General features: G+C 35.0%; 1 non-coding gene across 1 annotated transcript; it reads left to right on the top strand.

The window, feature by feature from the left end:
• The first annotated feature begins 218 nt into the window (after positions 1 to 218).
• On the top strand, positions 219 to 359 carry LOC116525372. The gene has a single exon (XR_004257658.1). It is a non-coding gene; the product is annotated as a U4 spliceosomal RNA (small nuclear RNA).
• The last annotated feature ends 8,831 nt before the right edge of the window (positions 360 to 9,190 follow it).

Below are 9,190 nucleotides of genomic sequence, written 5' to 3'. Positions count from 1 at the left end.
TAGAAAATCTATACAAAAGACCAATAAAACGAAGAGTTGGTATTTTAAGAAATAAATAAAACTGATGGACTTCTACCTGATTAACAAAGAAAAAGAAAGAGAAGATCCAGATGGACACAATCAGAAATGAGAAAGGTGAGATTACAACTGATTCCACAGAAATACAAAAGATCCTGAGACCACTGTAAACAACTCTGTGCACACAAATTAGAAAATCTAGCTTTGCACAGTGGCAGTATCGTAGCCAATGAGGTTTATCCGAGGCACAATTATTACTAATTGAAAACTTTTCCCAATACCCTGCCATGACGACTTGAAATATACTCGGCATTAGCAATTTTTGACAGTCTCTACGGAGACTGAATTGTAAAAAAAAAAAAAAAAAAAAAAAGAAAGAAAGAAAAAAAAGAAAATCTAGAGGAAGTGAATACATTCCTGGAAGTATGCAATCTCCCAAGATGAATACGAAGAGACTGGAACCCTGAGTAGACCAATATCAACTTCTGAAATTGAATTAGTAATCTGAATTGAATCACATTTTTGGTTTAAAAAACCTGACAGCCAAGAAAAGCCCTAGACCAGATGGATTCACACCCAAATTCTAGCAGTTGTACAAATAAGGACTAAGGACTAGTACCAGTCCTACTAAAACTATTCCCAAAACCTCAAGGAAGAGGAGCTCCTTTTTGACTCATTCTATGAAGCCAGCATCAGCCTGATACCAAAATCTCGCAGAGACACACATGCACACACAAACAAAATCTCAGGACAATATTGCTCATGAACATAGGCACAACAATCCTCAGCAAAATACTAGCAAACTGTATCCAGCAGCACACAAAATAGTTAATACATCATAATTAAGTATTCTTATTCCTGGGATTCAAGGCTGGTTCACCACACACAAATCAATAAATGTGATTTGCCATATAAACAAAATTAAAAGCAAAAAGCACATGATCATCTCAATAAATGCAGAAAGAACTTTTGATAAAATTCAACATCCTTTTATGATAAAAACCTTCAATAGTATAGACATTGAAGAAACATATCTCAAAATAATAAGAGCTATCTATGACCAACCCACATCCAACATCATACTGAATGGGCAAAAGCTGAAAGCATTCCCTTTGAGAACTGGAAAAACGATGAGGAAGCCCACTCACACCATTCCTACTGAACATTGGACTGGAAGTCCTAGTCAGAGCAATAAGGCAAGAGAAAGAAATAAAAGGCATCCAAATAGGAAAAGAAGGTGTCAAACTATCTCTATTTGCTGTTGATATAATTCTATACCTAGGAAATCCTAAAGACTCTGCCAAAAGGTTCCTAGAAGTGATAAATGGCTTTAGTAAAGTTTCAGGATACAAAAATCAATGTACAAAAGACTGTAGCACTTCTGTACATCAACAACATCCAGGCTAAGCATAAAATAAAAAAAAAAATCTTGAAATCACCACAAACAAAATGAAATATCTAGGAATACATTTAGCCAAGGAAGTGAAAGATCTCTACAAATGGAACTTAAAAAATTCCTAAAAGAAATCAGAAATGATACAAATAAATGGAAAAACATTCCATGATCAAGGATAGGAATAATCAGCATCATTAAAATGGCCATATCGTGCAAAGAATTTTTTGTGAAGTCCACGAAATTAGTTGCAACAAAAACAAAAATTAACAAGTGGGACCTCATTAAACTAAAGAGCTTCTGCAGAGCAAAAGAAACTATCAACAGAGCAAACAGACAGTTTATAGAATGGGATAAAATATTCCCAAACTATTCCTCTGACATAGATATAGTTTCCAGAATCTGTTAAAAAAATTAACAAACCAATAATAGAAAAAACAAATAACCCCATTAGAAAATGGGCATAGGACATGAATAGACAGTTCTCAGAAAAAGATATATAAGCAGCCAGCGAACATATGAGAAAATGCTCGGCATAACTAATCATTGGAGAAATGCAAATCAAACCACAAGGAGATGCCATCTCACACCAGCCAGAATGACTATTATTAAAAAACCAAAAAAAACAAATGCCAGTGAGACTTTGGAGAAAAGGACATGACTATACACTGTTGATGGCAATGTAAATTAGTTCAGCCACTGTAAAAAGCAGTCTGGAAATTCCTCAAATAATTTAAAACCCCAGCAATCTCATGACTGGGTATAGACCCAAAGAAAAATAGATCCTTCTACAAAAAAAAAAAAATTTATGAACTTCTATGTTCATCCCTGTGATATGCACAATAGAGAAGACATGTAATCAATCCAGGTGCCCATGAAAGGCAAATTGGCTAAAGAAAATCTGGTACATATATACCTTGGAATACTATGCAGCCATAAAAAAGAATAAAATTGTGTCTTTTGGAGCAACATAGATGCAGCTAGAGGCCATTATCTTAAGTGAATTAACATAGGAACATAAAACCTAACACATGTTCTCACTTTAAGTGGGAACTGACACGGAGCACATATCAACATGAATATGGAAACAATGGAAACTGTGGACTACTGCAGCAGGAGGAGTAAAAAGGTGACCTAACAAGCACTATGCTTACAACCTGGGTGATGGGATCCATACCCCAAACATCAGCATTACACAATATTCTCTTATGACTAACTTGTGCTTGTATTCCCTGTTATCTAAGATAAAAATTGAAATTTTAAAAAATAAAATGATTCAATGTTAAAAAAAATAATTCATGGTGAAGTTTCAGTAGAAAAATGGTATGAAAAGTTTATGGGGACAATCCTCCAAAATAAATTAACACTTTACAAATGGATAACTTACTTCTAAAAGAAATGAGTTGATGTTTAAGATGAATCCTGAAGCACAGACCATCCACATCAATTTTCAAGGAAGAATTTCATCTTGTTTGTACCCTGATTGAAGAGGACCTACAATTAACAGCAGAGGTGAAAGAGGACTTTTCTGCTAAGATACAGGCATAGTTAACCTGCCATTGTTCCCCAGCTTGCTTTTCCATAGTAACTGGCAGTCACAAACACTGATGTGAAGCCTAAGACTGGTCTTTGAGATATTTTTCAGATTTTGCCTACAAATGGACCAACTGATGCTAACTGGACCAGTGGTCCATGACCCCAACTGTATTAGTCTGTTCTCATGCTGCTAATACATACCTGAGACTGGGAAATTTATAAAGAAAAGAGGCTTCATTGACTCACAGTTCCACATGACTGGGGAGGCCTCATAATCCTGGCAGAAGGTGAATGAGGAGCAGAGTCACAGCTTACATGGCAGCAGGCAAGAGAATGGACATGTGCAGGGGAACTGCTCTTTTATAAAACGATCAGATCTCATAAGACTTATTCACTATCACTAAAACAGCATGGGGAAACCCAGACCTCATAATTCAATTACCTTTCACTGGGTCCCTCCTGTGACACATGGGGATTATGGGAGCTACAACTGAAGATGAGATTTGGGTGGGGACACTGCCAAACAGTATCACCAGCCAAGGAAATGACTTGACTGGTCTTGTGACTCCCCTGCTTCCCAGGAACTGACTGAAGGCATGAAGACCAGTTTTAACACTCCTATGATTTCATCCCCAACTGATAAGCAGCACCCATTCTGTAACTCCCTGCCCACCAACCATTCTTAAAAAACCCTAGTCTCTGAATTCTTGGAGAGGCAGCTTTGAAAAATATCTCCTGTCCTTCTGGCTAGATTACCTTGCAATAATTAAACTCTTCCTTTACTGCAACACCTTTTTTTTTTTCTCAGTGTTTGTCTCCAACTAGGCAGTTGGTAAGGACTCTCTGGAAAAGCTCCACCTGAGAGTTCTTCTTTACCATGACAATGTTTCTGTTTATTTCTCTCATAAAACAAGGATAATTTTGCTAGAGTTTTGATGAGAAATCATTAGGTATCTACCTTATCATCATGATTTGTTGCCTTCTAATGTACTTTAGTTTCCTAATCATAAAAAATTTGTAAAGGACACCATTTTTCTTCAATTAATAATGGAAAAAAAGACTACACTAACATTGACATGGTTAAGTTCTCAGGACACTCAATTCTTTAGGAATAGACTAAATGGTTGGTATTATTGCTTATAAAAGTGTTTTGAACTTTATGAAGCTCACGTTGATAAATGGTTTTTTATCTTCTAATTACATTTTCATAAACTTGTATAAGTTCTCTTATATTTTATATTTCCTGATGCTACTATAAAGAATATTCTCTTTTTTCTAATCATTTGCTTTTTGAATAGAAATACAATTGATTTTAAAATGTAGACTTTACTGTTACCTTGCTAAATTCATTTATTGTTTCTAATAGTTTCTTGGCATTTTATATATAATTATGTTATATGCAAAAAATGTTTTTATTTTGAAATATTCATACCTTTATTTTTTATGGCCTATTACACTGGCTATAAAATCCGGTATAACGCCAAATAGAAAGTGGTGAAAGTGAATCTTTTTTTTTTGAGATGGAGTCTTGCTCTGTCGCCCAGGCTGGAGTTCAGTGGCGCCATCTCAACTCAATTCAATCTCTGCTTCCTGAGTTCAAGCGATTCTCCTACCTCAGCCTCCTGAGTAGCTGGGATGGCAGGCGCATGCCACTACACCCAGCTAATTTTGTTCGTATTTTTAGTAGAGACAGGGTTTCACCATGTTAGCCAGGATGGTCTTGATCTCTTGATCTCATGATCTGCCCGCCTCGGCCTCCCAAAGTGTTGGGATTACAGGCGTGAGCCACTGCACCCGGCTGAAGTGAATCTTTAAGCCCGTTCATGGTTATAGAGAGAAAGGGTTCAGTGTATTACCAATAGGAATAATGTTAGGTGTAGGATATATCAGATGCCTTGCACCAGGTTGTGGAAGAACTCCTCTTTTTGTAACTACATTTTGTAACTATAACTCCAAAAAGTTTTTGGAATGTTTTGTGGAGGTGTTTGCTTGTTTGATTTAATCAGCAATGGTTGTTGAATTTTATCAACTTTCTACCTTTATTGAAATTATCATTTTAAATTATTCTCATTCAGTTAATGTGGTGAATTTACATTGGTTATTTTTTAAAGTTGAAATCAACCTCACATTCCTAGAATAAAGCCTACATGATCACTAGGTATTTTCATCTTTACATATTGCTATAACTAATTTTTAAATATTTTATTGAGAATATTTGCTTCTATTTTTATAACACATTATCTCACTTTATTTCAACGTAATTATAAGAATTATGTATTCATAATATGTTCATCTCACAAAATGAGATAAGAAGTGTTCTCTATTTTTTGGAAAGAGATTGATAAGGTTTATAGTACCAATTTCTTAATCTTTGTTAGAGCTCACCAACAAAGTCATTAGAAAATTTTTTATTATGCCTTCAATTTCATTTATTTTTAAGTATCTTTTGAAATTTATTTTTCTTCTTGCATTGATTATTGTAGGTTGTCTCTGGCATATCTCAAAATATTGTACTACTAAAAAGTTTGCTAATGTGGTAGGATTTTGAATCTGTATAGGATTTATCATTCAGCCCCTGGAGTGCAGGTATCTGAGTAAAACCTACAACTTTCTTGCCATTCTTTCCCTGTTTGATTTGATTACCATAGTACCTGGATAAGGGTGATGTGCTATGGGGTGCCCAATCAGTTCAGACCTCTTGGTATTATTATAATAGAGGAGAGAGTCTATGCAGTGCTAAGAAATGGCTATAAATGTGTACTGTTGTCCATACTAATGAATGCAAATTCTTCTTGAATCTCCTTTTTGATAGATATGAAAAATAAATTCACCAGATCAAGTCTGCATACTAAGTGCCTGAGACTATATTAATCTGATAAAGCAGCGATAATACATTTGGAATAGCAACTGCAATTTACTCTCATCTTCTAAGATCAATATGATTTTTGTAAGGGCCAGTCTGGTGAAGTGAAGTCGACGGAGTTAAGATGGGACAACCACATGAGTATACCGTACATTGATATTTAAGGAAGTTATTAACTCCCGCCTTTATCTCCACAACATGATATTGTGTTTCATTTAATATATTGGCTAGTAAGGGAGAGGGGGAATTCCAGAGGCTTCTATTTGTTCTTCTTTTCTAAAAAAACTTTCACCCCAAAGACCAGGGAATCAAAATATGGGTTCTGCCAAAAATGATCACTAGGTAGATCCACAGATTATGGATCACATAGATCATAGATCCTATTGTGAGTCAGACCTGTTTCAGGATTTTTTTTTTTTAATCTGAGATGGAGTTTCATTCTTGTTGCACAGGTTGGAGTGCAATGGCACGATCTTGGCTTACCGCAACCTCAGCCTCCATGTTCGAGTGATTCTCCTGCCTCAGTCTACCGAGTAGCTGGGATTACAGGTGCCCACCAGCACATCTGGCTAATTTTTTTATTTTTAGTAGAGACATGTTAGTCAGACTGGTCTTGAATACTTGACCTCAGGTGATCTGCCCACTTCGGCCTTCCACTTGTTGGGATTACAGGCATGAGCCACCATGCCCAGCCTATTTCAGGATTTTATACCAGGCTCCTTCATACTTTTATCCTAAAAGGGGATCAAATTGATGTGTCAGCTCCTTGCATATAAGTAACAAGTCAGAAACAGTGTACAATAGTATTTAGAATGTTTGGGTATTCCACTTTCTCTAAATAAATGGCTATAGGACCTTTTGCATTGTTATAAGCCATGCCCACAATTGTTTTTTAAACACATCTTCCTCTCTAGATCCAATCTCTGCTACTTTAGGCACATGCAGCTACAGTGGGACAACTCCCTTAATATTGCTCGAAGTTCTGTTGTAGAGCTTCAAAAATTTTTTAGAAACAACCTTTACCTACCAAGAGGTCTTTAAAAAGATTGTTTTTTTACGCCATCAAATCCAAAACTTTATTGAACACATTTTATATTTTGAAAATCACTGCAGGTAACAGTTTTATAAAGAGTGTCAGCATTTTTATAACCTGCTGTAGCAATTTCCTTGCCATTTTTTTTCAGCCTCCACCTATCACTGAAATTAAAACCAGTGCGATATACTTTAGGTTTTATTATAGGAGCAGTCACCTCTAGTTAATACTTTTTGCATTAGTTACCTATTGTCACAATAATGCAGAATGACATGCACTCCAAAATTAGTGGGTTGAGCACAAAAATAAGCAAACAAACACACGTGTTTATTTCATAAGTCTGTGTCTGTGGCTTAGACTGGTGCCTTATTGCACTATTCTTTGGGTTCGCTACCTTAACTGGAGGGTAGGTGGGATGATAAGTGTGATACTTGCTTAGATTTTATGGAGAGTTTAAAACATCTTTTTATTAAGACAATTTCTTTCAGTTTTTAGTTTGCTGAGTTTTTTTTATTAAAGCCTTTTTTGTTCTCTAATTTATTTCTTTTTATTGATACATAATAATTGTACACATTTATGGGGTACTTGTGATGTTTTGATACATGCACACCATGTAAAATGATCAAATCAAGGTAATTAGGGTATCCATTACCTCAAACATTTATTATTTATTTGTATTGAAAACATTCCAGATCATCTTTTCTAGCTGTTTTGGAATATGCAATAAGTTATGTATTGTCATTACTGGTTGGTGCAGTCTATCAAATTATATTTCTGCATATACCAAGAAACATGTTTTTTTATTTGCAAATGTGTGGAAAAATTTATCTGTAAATATTGAACAACACAATACTTTATCACAGAGGCAAACTCAATTTGTCCAGTTGTATTTTGTAGAGGTAGATTTATTTCCAGATTCAGTTTTCTAATATTTTATTTAAGATATTATTGACATATGTTCTCAAGGGATATTGTTATATTTCTGTCATGTTTTTTGTACTGACTTTAACTCTTTTGGCTATAACTCCAGTTTTATATAATCAGTCGAAAAGTTTTCTCTATTATTTTCATTTCTGAAGTTGTGTGAAAACAACAGACTAAGCAGTCCTTGAAGATTAGATAGAATATTTTGAGAGAGACCTAGGAAAGCTTTCTCCATTTTTTGCATTTCCTGCAGTTGTGTGACAGCAATAGATTAAGCATTCCTTGAAGGTTAAATAGAATATTTTGAGAATAATCTAGGACTGTGTTGGTAGTGGTTGAGCAGCAAGGACCTAGCCTTTAGTAGATCACAATCCTGACAGGGCGAAAAGTGGATATTTCATTTATTTAATGTTGATTGATTTATTTGCATCTTCTGTTTTTTTCTGATTTTGGATCATTTATATTTTTCTATAAAAGTATTTAGTCTAAATTGTTATTTCCCTTAGTATAAATTTATTCATTGTGTTTATGAGCATTATCTGTAGTATTTTAAAACTGTATATTGTCTATTCATGGCTTCTTTGATTATTTTAATAAAAATATTTGATTAAACTCACTAATATATTTATTAGTCTTTTCAAAAATCTAACTTTTAGCCTTGATAATTCTCCATTATTTGCTTGCTCTTTTATTAATTTCATTTATTTTTTTGACTCAAAAAAGTATTTACTGAATGTTTTTATGTACCAGATTCTGTCACAGGCACTAAAAACAAAATAAGACAAAATCCCTGTCTTGGAGAGTAGCACAATCCAATGACGTAGAAGAGTGGCCAAGGGTGCACCTCAGATAGAATTGGCCATTCTAGTGGGAAACATGAGCAAAAGGGCAAGGACTGTATTCAAGCAAGAGTAATATTTCTTTTCTTTTCTTTTTTTCTTTGAGTGGAGTTCACCGAGGCCGAGAGCAACCTTAATGACCTAGAGTCAGAATACCAGCAATACCAAGATGCCACAGCTGAGGAGGAGGAGTTTGAGGAGTGTGCTGAGGAGGAGGAGGTAGCCTAGAAGCTTCCTTTTCTTGGTAAAGTGGGGAAGCAGTGTGGTTTCTTTAGTGTGTTCTGATAGCCATTGTCACTACACACTTCTTTGAGTCTTTACATCTCCTCATGCTGCATTTTAAAGCATTTTCATAGTAAGTAGTTTGACCTAATAAAACATTTCTATAGCAAAAACAAAACAAAACAAAACAAAACAAAACGAAACGAAACGAAACGAAACGAAACGAAACGAAACGAAACGAAAAAACTGCTTTCCCACTTTACCTTTTCTTTCTTTCTTTCTCTTTCTTTCTTTCTCTCTCTCTCTTTCTTTCTTTCTCTTTCTCTCTTTCTCTCTTTCTCTCTTTCTCTCTTTCTCTCTTT

Source organism: Sapajus apella, unplaced genomic scaffold, assembly GCF_009761245.1.
Source record: "Sapajus apella isolate SASKATOON/1434 unplaced genomic scaffold, GSC_monkey_1.0 scaffold47, whole genome shotgun sequence".
Classification (NCBI taxonomy): Eukaryota; Metazoa; Chordata; class Mammalia; order Primates; family Cebidae; genus Sapajus; species Sapajus apella.
The sequence above is the reverse complement of the archived record's forward strand: the minus strand, read 5'-3'. Positions and strand labels throughout refer to the sequence as shown.